At 38.9% G+C, this 13243-nt stretch overlaps 1 protein-coding gene across 16 annotated transcripts in view; it reads right to left on the bottom strand.

Annotated features, from left to right (window-relative positions):
- The window catches only part of SLC8A1 (solute carrier family 8 member A1), a 493745-nt gene that overhangs the window by 129924 nt on the left and 350578 nt on the right, over positions 1-13243 (bottom strand).

Here is a 13243-nt window from a genome sequence, read left to right as displayed (position 1 = left end):
GTGTCAAGAGCCTTGTGTGTTTATAATTCTGATGCCTATCTCTGTGAAGAGTGAGTCTTCTAGTTAATTTTAATCTTTTCAATAGATGTACTTATGGAACATTATTTGGTCATATTGTAGTGATCTGCTACTAAAGAAACTTTCCCCTAGCCAAGGGTACGAGTCTCTCTATAACCCACATTTACCCATGAGTTATGATAAATGTGCCTTGTGTTCCACTGGTTTAGAATTTGGGGTTTTGGAAAATGGGATGTTTCTCCAGTGTGCTTTAGCACAATATAGCTGAAATCGTGTATGTATATGCAAAAACGTGCCTGTAACTGTTCTGTAGTTCCAATGCTTGGATCACAAAACTAAGGAGGGTCAGAATTTGATGATTACTCTGGCTTTTTGGTTGGCCCTGAACTCCCTCCAGCTATCAAATGAAGGCATCAGGTTGGAGAATATATACAGTCTATAGAACTCGGGAGAGTTAAATAGTAGCAAGTTCTAATCGAGAAGAAATGTTTTATTCAGTAATTACTTTAAAGCATTTTTTAAGAGTCCCTGAAAATATTGGATTTCTGCAGGGGATATTGCTAAAATACTAAGGTGTGAAAATGATTCTCTTTTTTGAATTAATAAAATAAAACTCAATAGAAATAATTCAGTGTGTGAGGTAGATAAGCTTCAGACAAAGGGGAAAACCAAACCTGCTAGTCAGAGATATAAAAAAGAAAAATCAACTTCTACGTTACGTTGCCAAGGAGACTGTGTAAACAGACTTACACAAAGAGAAGTGGCTGGCTGGCAATACTGCTAATGTGGAAAATCTCTTCATTGTTGTGTGGCATGCTTCATCTCAGAAGAGCAGGAAAAGGGGGCAGGCAGAGAGGGAGAAATAACAAGAATGGAAGAGTCGTTCTTCCAAAGAGGGCCATCTGTGACCCTGGGAGAAAAACCTGGTAGATCAAGGCTCACATCTTAGTAAATTACCTGTAAATAAAGCTTATAAGGCCTGTGCATTGTCTCATGATTCTTTTCTTAATAATACTTTAATCCTTGCATTTTGATAAGCTGTGCAAGGTAGTCTTATAGGGGATCTTTTCATTCAGACGTTCAGCTTGTTTGTTTTGTGCTTCCCAGGCAAGGGCAGTGACTGGAAGCTGGGGGAGAGGGTGAACAGCTGAATCTCAGCCTGACGGAGGCCGCCATTTAATAAGTAAATGCATGCACAGTAAGCCTCATGTGACTTTCATCTCTCTATTCTTTTAGAAGTTTATCTAATCCAACCGTATATACAAATGCAATTATTTCACCTTCAATAATTTCATTCATTCAATACACGTCGGGTATTATGAATAAATTCAGTGTAGATACAAGTAGTCTCAGCTCCCCAAAATGTTTAGAGTGTGTAATAGCAAAATATGTTATTATAAAGCTTAGTGAAAGTTTGTTTTTATATAACCATATATGCAATATGATTACAAATCTGTTGAATTGTTGAGCAAACTATGAATTTTTTTCTTTTAATTTTCATTTCCAAATTTTCTATAATGTGGTTGTATGAATTTATTCATATAGAGAGAATTTATAGGTTACTGAAGTGAATCTGGGTTCAGATGTTGGACTTCATTGGTTTATTCTTTTACAGAGTTGAAGTTTGACAAAATCAAGATATAAAGCAGCTCTTTCTAAATTTGCAAATATGTTTACAATTTTTTTTGTTTAGATAGTACTTTTGTATTTTGATTGACTGAGATGGAGTCTTGCTCTATCATCCAGGCTGGAGTGCAGTGTAGTGATCTCAGCTCACTGCAACCTCTGCCTACTGAGTTCAAGTGATTCTGCTGCCTCAGTCTCCCAAGTAACTGGGATTACAGGCGCCCGCCACCATGCCCAACTAATTTTTTGTACCTTTAGTAGAGACAGGGTTTCACCGTGTTGGCCAGGATGGTCTCAAACTCCTGACCTCAAGTAATCCACCTGCCTCGGCCTCCCAAAGTGCTGGGACGACAGGTGTGAGCAATCACGCCCGGCCAAGATAGTGCAGTTTTAAATGTTTCTCTTCAGACCTGTCATCATATAAGTTGCTTGCTTAGAAGGGGGATAAAATAAGATGCAAACCAGCTCTTCTTTTATTGGAGAGTTTCAATTTAATCAGAAGGTGAATGTTAGCATCCGTAGCCATACGTTAAAGAAAATCTATCAATGAATGGGTAAAGAAAACGTTATATATATATATATACACACACACATATATACACGTATATATGTGTGTGTGTATATATATGTACATATACATATATAAATTTGGCTCAACATATCTATTTGAATCAAAATGTGTGTATATATATGGAATATACATACACACATTTTGTGTATATATTGGAATACTGTCCAGCCATAAAAAATAAAATCCTGTCATTTGCAGCAACATGGATGGAACTGGAGGACATATGTTAATTTGAAATAAACAAGGCACAGAAAGACAAATATTATGTGTTCTCACTCACATGTGGGAGATAAAAAAGTGGATTTCATAGAGGTAGAGAGTAGAATGGTACTTAAAAGAGGCTAGAGGGCCTGGTGTGGTGGCTCATGCCTGTAATCCCAGCACTTTGGGAGGCCGAGGTGGGCGGATCACCTGAAGTCAGGAGTTCGAGGCCAGCCTGACCATGGTGAAACCCTGTCTCTACTAAAAAATACAAAAAGTAGCCAGGCATGGTGGCTGGTGCCTATAATCCCAGCTACTTGGGAGGCTGAGGCAGGAGAATCACTTGAACCCGGGAGGCAGAGGTTCAGAGGTTGCAGTGAGTGGAGATCATGCCATTGCACTCCAGCCTGGGCAACAGAGCAAGACTCCATCTCCAAAAAAAAAAAAAAAAAAAAAAAAGGGCTAGGAAGGATAGCAGGAGGGGGGATAAAGAAACGGTTTATGGTACAAGAATACAGTTAGCTAGAAAGAATAAATTCTAGTGTTTGACAGGACAATAGAGTGACTACAGTTAATAATAACTGATTTTATATTTCAAAATAGCTAGAAGAAAACTTTTTAATGTTCCCAACACAAAGAAATGGTAAATGTTTGAGATGATGGATATTCTAATTACCCTGATTACACATTTTATGCATGTATCAAAACATTACACATACTCCAGAAATGTTTACAATGTGTCAAAAAAATTAATAAAAAAGAAAATAAAAGCTAATTCCAATGGCTAAGTCATTGATAAATTAAAAATAGAAATGAGATTGGGGTCTTAAGTAATTTCCTTACATTATTAAGGATCAAAATGAATGCCACACTTTGTAAGACGGCATGCAAAACTCAGTTTCAGAGCTGGCATATTGAATAAATAACATACCCTTTTTCTATCAAAATGCTCTTAAGTTGTAAATCATACCTTTTTTTTTTTTCCAGGCTATTTAGATCCTCCATCAGACAGCTTCTTCAGAAAGGTCATCAGAAAACATGAAGCTAAATGCAGTAAAGAGTTATGCTCTTGAACTGTTGAAAATATCATTTTCAAATAGAAATGGTTTAAAAATTCCTTTTTTATTATTTCAAATTTTCCTCCATAATATTGTTTTAACCTACAACATATACACTCCAAGGTAATGCCACTCTAATGCTGTCTAGTTGATCTGAACAACTGGTAAGTGATCAGATCCACCAAACTCTCTGGAGATTAACTTCTGCCAGCATATTGGTTACTGTTCATTTTCACAAGATTGACAGGCTCATTACGGCAATATTAACATCTTTGAGTGTTCATACTGAGCAACTGTAATTTTGCATATGTTGATGAGCAGGCAATTATATCAAAGAGTAAACACTGGGCTGATGTGCAAGGCACTATTCAATTATAAAAACAGTATAGGATTTAGCCCTGTCATTGACTCTTCCATTCCTTCTATCTCGCCTGTTCCTAATTTATTTCTCTATTTTTTCCTTGACTCTCTTCATTCTCTGCTTTTTATTCCTTTCTGCTTCACTTCCTCTCCATAAATGACAGACCTTTTCTTAGATGCCATTTCTCTATATCTGCGCTTACAACAAGAATTTTTTCCTCCTAGTTGTTGGTTAATGTCTGCAAATGTGAGAGAATGTTAACATGACAAACAACAAGGAATTCGAAATAAACTTAAATGAAACAGTGTCTTTTCTCCCCCTACTCTCCCCCACCCCCCATGGTGGAAATGATGATATCCTCACCATCTGCACACTTGCAGGCTGTGAGTGGGCAGAAAACCAGCTGGAGATGCAGCCCATGGCAGGGATACAGATCCTCAGCTTCTGGGAGGTCCTAGAAGCTCACAATGCCACCCAGCTATTGGACTATCTCTCATCACGTACATTCAAAGGGAGAATGTACAGCATTTCTTCTAAACTATTTTGTACAGAGAAGATCTCCACTGTTAAAAAGAGGCCGATGTGGAGTAGGGGGAAAGTGTTCTGGACTGAGTGTCAGGAAACCTCAGTGCTTCAGGTTCTTTTGCAATTATGAGACTGGTTCTGTTACTTCACCTTTTCTTGTTTGTACAGTGAAGGCCTCCAGCTTTAGCATCTCATAATTTTGTTGTGGAAAATACGTGCAGAATGAAGAGAATGAAGAGAATAATGAGAAGAGTTTGAGGGTACCTCCTCTGCCTTAGTTGACAAACTATGTTAAGAGTAGACTATCACGGTATCCTTTAAACATATCTATAAGGCAAGCCTTGTGGCAGAAAAGTAAGCAAAATGCTATACTTGTCACATCAATTAGTCAAGGAAATGTGATTACCCTGAGCCCAAGAAACTTCCACTAAAAAGATGGAAGGAAGGACTGCATTTGGTGCTCTCTGGCACCATCCTTGTGTCCAAATGTGTATCAGAACTGAATTTAGGGCCATGGTACAGGGGTGTCGGTCTGCAAACTAGAAGAGCAATGCTGACAGGCCCTGGGACTGTTTCTAGTGCTATATGGGAACTCAAAAATCTAACCGAAGCCACAGGATGGGTAACGACAATGAGACTGTGACCTGGCAATATCTGCGTATTCTTGCAAGAAATTTCTAAAACCATAAGACACACTGCATTTTTACTTGACTCCCAAAATGAACATCCGGTGATATTGGTCCTTCCCACTCCTAACTGAATGACGTCAACACACTCTTAAGGACACATCACACACTCTGTGGAAGAGGGTAGGAGAGGTGTGGAATATAAAATTCCTTTTTGAGATGGCTGCCTGGGTTCTAATGGGGTTACTCTAATGTGTTTTAAGAGCAAGGCTCACTGACCAAGATATACTTTCATGAATTCAAGAATGTATGATAATTACGATGCATACATATACATGTATATGCATTTACATGACAAAAAATGCCAGAAGGAAAATGTAAATGACAGTCCTCTTTTCAAAGGGTGCATGATGGGAGTGATTCTATCTTTACGTCTAAAGTGTTCTACTGGATGCATTTAATGTTCCTGTTTCCTCTGTCTTAAATTATTCACTCCCTATTGGACACATTATTGCTCCATAAATAATGCTTATTAGCTTTATTTTGTTGCTGTTTTTTAAATCACTCGACCTTTCCTAATGCTAAGCCAAGCAATGGAGGGCAGGAAAAAAAAAAAGTATTTAGAGAAGGCTGCAGGCCTATCATCAGGTTTTGAGCTGGGCTTTCCCCAGAACTCACTTTAGGCCTACAGGATGCCTGAGGCCAAGGGTACTTCCTGCATCCACAGGGTTGGGGATGCGGAGTACATCTCTCTAATCTGCCACCTGGGACAGCCTTTTGCATCACTCTCTGGCTGCCTTCCCTTTTCTGAAACTTGAGAGGGGAGAATGTTGCTTCCCTTTAGAACAGTAGGTGAGCCCATCAGCAACTCAGCCTCAAAAGTCTCTGCAGTCTCATCTGACAAATTAAAAGATTGAGCCCATCAAGTAAGTAAATAAAATTAAAATGAATCATCATAACAAATATACATATCTGTGTATGTATTTATTATATATTGTCAAAATTCTCAGCCTGAATCTAAATATAGAGTCTACTACTATCTTTTTAATTGGGCTTTAGCTAAATGCATGATGAAAATCATTTTCAGATCTTAGCTCATTGGAAAAAATAAAGATATAAAATAAATATAAAGATCTTAGCTCACCAGTGTACTCTAGTGTCTTCCCAACACACAAGCATACTTCCCATGTCCCATTCACTTGCAATCAGCTACTGGTGGAAAATTAGATGGGCCCAAATCAGAGGAAACCGAAGACATGATAATGAAACTCCTGAAAAAATCAATGGTAATTATGGAAATGAGCTGTTTACCACCTTTTGTTTTTTTTGAACTTTCCTTCTCTTTTTGACCTTCTAGGCAGCCTAGTTTATGGCAGGAACATCATCAGTGAGGTCCCAGAGAAAGGAAAATGATTGCAGAGATAGCTACTATTTCCAGCCACTATTTCCAAGAGCATATCAGATCACTCAAAGCACATTATATCAACACTCCCCCTGTGACAATCTAGTCTTTACTGGAGTTAATTAAAGCAATTAATTCCCTTCCCTTTCAAAGCAGTGTGATTACATAAATAGATAATTTCCCAATCCAAACCCATAAAGCAAGTGATTTCTCTGCATGTCCCTCAGTGTGCAAAGGACCTAACTGAACTAAATTGTCCTTTTTCTTAATTTGACCTTCATGAAATTCTCCAGTAACTTTTTCTGCTCTGTCTTCCTATCTGGTTGGATGGCAGAACCACATCTCCACATGGACACAGGACTGCAAGATTAATAAAGCATTTCCTGCAGCAAAGATGGATAATGCCCAAACTGTAATCACAACGACAGGAGTAGAGTGAGGAGGAAAGGAGAATGGCAGGTGCCTGCTCTGACAGGCACTACAGTTCCCTTCAACAATATACCAGCGTGGGTGATGCTGACAATAATTAGGCAAACAGAATGCCAAACAATTGTAAGAAAAGCTGTCAAACATGTTGTGTTATTATCCCCTGCATGGGCCTGTGATTTATCATCACAGAAAAATCTCTAAACTGTGACATTTTGTTCAAATTACAACCCTTGGCTTCCTTGACTGCCTACAGACTGACAACTCCAAGGTCGGATGTAGTTCTCAGCAATTTGTTCCTTCATTAAGTGAGTATGTCTCTGGGATGGGTTCTAGCCACTGTCTGTGAGTGCTGGCATGCCAAGAGCAAGAATAAAGTACTTTCCAACGTGTGGGAAGCCACTTACCTTCAGACGTCAAAATGAAAGAAAATAATTGACATTCGTATTTCCTTCTCAGATTGGTCCTAAAACTTGAAATACGATCTCCTGCATCAAGGCTCCTACCTGTCATTTCTTCCTCCCTCTCCACCCAAAACCCTGCTTGGGGTTCTGGACTTGGCTAAAGTGTAAAGGCTTTGATCTTGTCGGTACAAAATCAGTCTTCGTGGCCAGGCACAGTTGCTCACACCTGCAATCCCAGCATTTTGGGAGGCTGAAGACAGTGGATCACTTGAGGCCAGGAGTTTCAGACCAGCCTGGCCAACATGGTGAAACCCCGTCTCTACTACAAATACAAAAATTAGCCGGGCATGGTGGCAGGCACCTGTAATTCTAGCTACATGAAAGGATGACACAAGAGCATCACTTGAACCTGGGAGACAGAGGTTGCAGTGAGCTGAGATTGTGCCACTGCACTCCAGCCTGGGCAACAGAGTGAGACTCCATCTCAAAAAACAAACAAACAAACAAAAAACAATAAAAAACCAATCTTCCTGATGATATCCCTCAATGGTTGTAATTGAACTAGAAAGAAAAAAAAAATGAAAATACTTTTGTTATCCAGTTTCTTTAGAGTTTGGCACAGTTCTATAGATTAATTATTAAAAACTGTGAGATGTATTACAAAGAGACCTCAGAGATGCTAAGCCAATGAGACAGGTGTGAGGGATTACTATTATTACTTTGGAGAAAGTCCACAGGCAGTCTCTAATTTGGATTTCTGGATGGCTCAGAGTTGAAATAGACCCTAGAGGTAATAGAAGCAATCTTTTCAACTAATGAGAGAAATGCTGTCTGTGATATTCCTAGCTGATGTTCTGAGCTGGAGTACTTCCAAGGATGGAGATACAAGAAGCCTTCTATTAGAAATAGGTGGCTGCTGAAAGACCTAAACGTTTGGGTCTTCACTGTTTTCAACAGCCCCTTCCATACCTGTCCAACACAGAGATCCACTTAACAGTAAAAGTCCTACCCTCTAGATATTGCCTTATTTGAAAAGGTAATATCTTTTAATCCCATTTCTTTATATCCCATTGTCAGAGCTCTTTCCCATTCCTTTCTTCACTTTCTTCATAATCTTTTTTTCTTTTTTAATTTTTTAAAATAGGGTCTCATTCTGTGCCCAGGCTGGAGCACAGTGATGCAACCAAGCTCACCACAACCTTGAACTCTTGGGCTCGAATAATCCTCTGGCCTCAGCCTCTCGAGCAGCTAGGACTACAAGCATGTGCCACCAAGCCCTGCTAACCCCGTCTCAATCTTTACACCCATAAGAGAACCTCTTCTTCTCAGGATCCTCTTTTCTTAGGGTTTGGAGGTTGATTTAGTATTGCCAATATAGCAAATCTTTATTTTCCTTAGGTTTATTTTGATTTTTTAAAACAATAGTCTTTTTACTCAAACTTTGGCAAATAATTTGGGCTAGCATACCAAGTAAATAAGCTTTAATTTTCTCTTGGCCATGTATCTTCTATTAGTTTCTGCATAAGACCCTCAATACTTCCATGTTTACTGCTGGCTGCCCAGGCACCTCTCACTAGATGGCATTTAGTATATTTTTCAACCATCTTTCTGACCAAAACTGTGTGTGTTCTATGTCTCATTCCTAAGAAAGTTGATAGTGAACTCAATTGGCTGATTAGAAGTACAGTGTGAACAACTTATACCTGAACACTTTAAATATATTGCAACCTAACACATTTACATATTAACAGTGACTCATTTCCTTAGTCCAAGAAAGTGAACAGAGGCTTGATTCTCTCTCCCACCACCCCCCACCCTCCTTTTCTCTCTCTCTTTCATTCCTTTTTATAGACAAATGTGAATTATCCTCACAACCTGTTCATTTAATTCTGTCAAGCTATTCCTCAAGGACAAACCACAAAAGGGAACCAGGGAGGGCTGTTCAGAGCTCATGGAAAATCCAGATCAGCCACAGAGGTCCTTAGCCCATAGAAGACAGGTGTGTGGTCTCAACATGGAAGATAAACAACAGCTTCTTGACCAACCTCACCAAATCGACTTCTAATACCTTTTTGTCCCATGCTTCCAACCTACTCTGATTGACTTAGGCTGATCAGAAAAAAAGCTTTAACAGTAACATCTAAAATAAGTGAACTTCCTTTTATAAGTCTTCCTTCTTGCCAAAGCTGATGACTAAATAAGTTCAAAGATATTTAAATTAATGTCAGTTATACCCACAGTCACTGGAGGAGAGGTAATACGAATTCAAGCTTCCAGTAAAGAAAAAGAGGAAATGAAAAAGAAAAATGTGTCTTTCAACTCTAGTTGTGATATAGTCTGCTGAATTATTGACCTTTCCTTTCAAAGATAAGAAAATGTGTATGTGGATTTTTTCTTAAACTTATATTTCCTACATGTAACCACAATCTCTAAAACAACGTGGCTTATTTTACATATCTGCAGAGAGGCATGCAATTTTCCCTTCCTCATAGTCTGACCTAAGAGTATATGGTAAACTTTGTAGAATTCTAAGTTTCTTTCAAAAACTTTTCATCTTATCTCCAGCCACAAATTAAAAGGGGTAGAATTACTCAGTGTAGCCACAGCTGGGAATACAGTTTAGTGAAGAACAGGAAGGAAGAGAGACGGAAGGACTCCTACAGTTTTTCTTTACAATCTAAGTATGTTAAACGCATGATGGAAGCAATGGAGCCAGGTCAAAATGGCACTTGCTGTGTTTTGAAAAATCCTGACTGTGAGAATCTTCTGTAGTAGGAAGGCAGGTCATTCTATCACACTAACTGGAAGGCCAGTCTGGGGCGTGCTTGCTGGATGTGTGGAGATCAATTTACCCACAAGTCCCTGTGGATTCTCTTCCATAAGAAATCGGGGAAGCCCAGGCTATCGGTATTCTGCACACACACTAACAGCTTGTGCTTGCAGAGGCAATACTTTTTCAGCTCTTTTCAGATTCTATTTATTGGTTATTTTTCCCTCTTGGCTAAAGAGGTTTCACTTTTGTACCAAGCAGGGGCACCACTCTAACAGAATGTATTAGAAACTGCTCAACTGGGATTTTGCTGGAGTTCTACTGAGGTTGAAAATCTCAAACAACATGTGATGAAAATTTTAGGTTGTTTTGGGTGACTTCAATCCCAAGGTTTTGCTTGGCTGATTTGAATTCCTTCTTTCAGAGATTTAGCCCATGTTAGTTTCAGGTGGGAAGTCTGGTAGATTCTAAAAATGAGGCAGCTCTATGTCAGCCATTCAGTGGAGAAAGAGCCCATGCTACTCTGTATGACAAAATACTATGCCTTTATTTGTGTACAGGTGTGAATGAATTATTTAAAGAGAAAAATGTGTGAGTGGGTACTACATAACTGCTACTCACAGTCTTTGCGCTGTGTTTTTCTGTAAGTGTGGACATTTTCCTTCTCATGTCTTTTTAAGAGAAAGAGAAAATGATGATGGGAAGGATTTGGGGTAAGAGAAGATTACTTTTCTACTATTCTTACCAAAATTTACAATTTTGTCTTCCTTTTTTGTAGTACCTGTGTAATATTTGCTCCTCAATTGTAAGCTCCTTGAAGACAGGACATGTGTCTTCTCTCTTCACTTTTTTTTTTTTTTTTTTTTTGAGACAGAGTCTCACTCTGTGGCCAGGCTGGAGTGCAGTGGTGTGATCCTCGCTCACTGTAACCTCCGCCTCCTGGGTTCGAGCAATTCCCCTGTCTCAGCCACCTTAGTAGCTCGGACTACAGGCATGCACCACCACACCCAGCTAATTTTTGTATTTTTAGTAGAGACGGGGTTTTACCATGTTCCAGGATGGTCTCGATCTCCTGATCTTGTGATCCACCCACCTCAGGCTCCCAAAGTGCTGGGATTACAGGCATGAGCCACCGCTCCTGGCCCTCTCTTCACTATTATATTGCCAATATTTATGATAGCTTTTGGTTTACTGCAAGAAACAATGAGTAAGTAGTTTGTCTCTTTAAACCAATGCTTTCCATTCTTCTCCAGGTGAGAGGTTAGTATAGATTTTTATGAGGCTTTATCATAACTAAACCCAGTGGTGGATTGAATAAGGTCAGCTGGTAAATATAGTCTTTGATCACTGGAAAATCCAGCAATACCTAACTTAAACATCAAATGAGCAAAATTCTAACATTTCTAGTATATTTGATCTATTGGTTTGTAAATCATCTTGAAGCCATGATACAGAAACACTAACTCTGTATTTTTATAAAAACAAAACATAAGAGTATGCATTTATTCATTCAAGAAACATTTCTTGAGTCCCTAATTGCACTAGGAACTGTTCTTGATTCATGACGGAATGTGACAGACAGGTTGTTCATGGAGCTCTTGCTCTAGTAATGCATATATGGTTGGAACTGGTGGGCACGGAGTCCAAAATAGCAATTCTAGGCCAGCTTGCCCTAAACAAATGATACAGATATTATATGAGAGACTTGCTAAAATTTTGATCATATTTAGCTCTCCTCCCACCTCTTTCAACCACTTACTAAGTTTAGGGAGAAACGTGGGAACATAGGATGAAGTGGCCACAGAGGTACCCAAGAATCGGTGCAGTAACGCTGTCCTTAGCAAATGGCCCTCCTGTAATTCCCAAGAAGGTAAAATATTTTAGCATTGAAATAACTTCATGACATGGCCATGCCCACTCTAAAGTGGTTTCATCATGTAAACAGTCCTTCAGTGAATGACTTAAAGTTTGAAAAACCTACAGAGCAGAGTCAAAAGCATAGACTGAGGAGTCAGTGGATGAGGATGACTTAAGTCATGGCTCCACTATTTGCTGGTTGATTCTTGAGGAAATCACATAACCTTTCCAAGCCTCAGCTTCACCTGCAGAATGGCAATAATAATGGCCAGCTTGTAGAGTTGTTGTGAATACAAAAATAATACAGTGCATTGTTAGCACGGTACATAACATATAATAGCAACTCAGTGCTAGCTGTAATTCAACATAGATAGAGCACACATTGCATTAATGACCATTAATTATTGCAACACCCAGAGGAGAGCAGTACTGTATAATTTTGCAGGTAAGAAAACTGAGGCTTAGAGGGCGTTTATGAGCGCAGGGGAAGATACACTTCACCTTTCTCTTGAAGTTATTATGTGGCCATGACTTGCTTTGGCTAATGAAATGTAAATGAGAGAGGAATGTGTTGCTTCTTGGTGAAAGTCTTTAAGTCATCTTCTCTTCACTGTGCCACAATGAATTACAATTCAGAAGGAGGATTATCCAGGATCCTGTATCCTGAAGTAAGGACAATGTAGATGATGGCCATGCAGCGTGAGTAAGAAATAGATCTTTGTTATTTTAAGCCACTGCAGTGTTTACAGTTGTCCATTACTGCAGCATAACATAGCTTATTCTAACTTTTCAAAGACTAAAAACTATTAAGATCTAGCATTCAAACTCAGGTCTTATGGTATTAAGGCCAATGCTTTTTGTACTATCTTATAGTACACTGCTTATTAGAAATAAAACACCCTGTGAATGTACCTTCCATTCAGAAGAAAATGAACTTTTCTGTTGCTCTTTGACTTAGAAAAAAATTAAAAATTCTCTGAGCAAAGGTCAATGGAAAGGCAGCGAAAAAGTTGGTAGAGGTGGACAGATAATAAAACTGATCCAAAAAATCCATTAATTTAGCAGAGCCCTTTATTTCCCATAGGTTCATGACCTGAAGATTACATAGGATGGAGGTAGGCCCTTATCAAAAGCCTGCAATTCTGTGGCTACAAAATCAATTTTTAAATGATTTATATGATGTTGTTCAGGACCAAAGGCAGTAATTCATTTCCCATGTGGCACTTGGAGCTGCTGCTTAGATGTTGAAAAATGATTAATTTTATTTACAGCATGGCTCCCTTCATATATTACTGGAAACAAGATTTGAGAGTGCAGCACTTCTATAGCATGCAATTATTTGCTGAAGGAAGTTCCAGGCATAAAGAAAAAAAATCTACTAGCAGCCAAGGATCTGAA

Source organism: Macaca mulatta, chromosome 13 (assembly GCF_049350105.2).
Source record: "Macaca mulatta isolate MMU2019108-1 chromosome 13, T2T-MMU8v2.0, whole genome shotgun sequence".
In the NCBI taxonomy this organism is placed as follows: domain Eukaryota; kingdom Metazoa; phylum Chordata; class Mammalia; order Primates; family Cercopithecidae; genus Macaca; species Macaca mulatta.
Note: the sequence above shows the minus strand (reverse complement) of the source record. Positions and strands in the feature narration are given on the sequence as shown.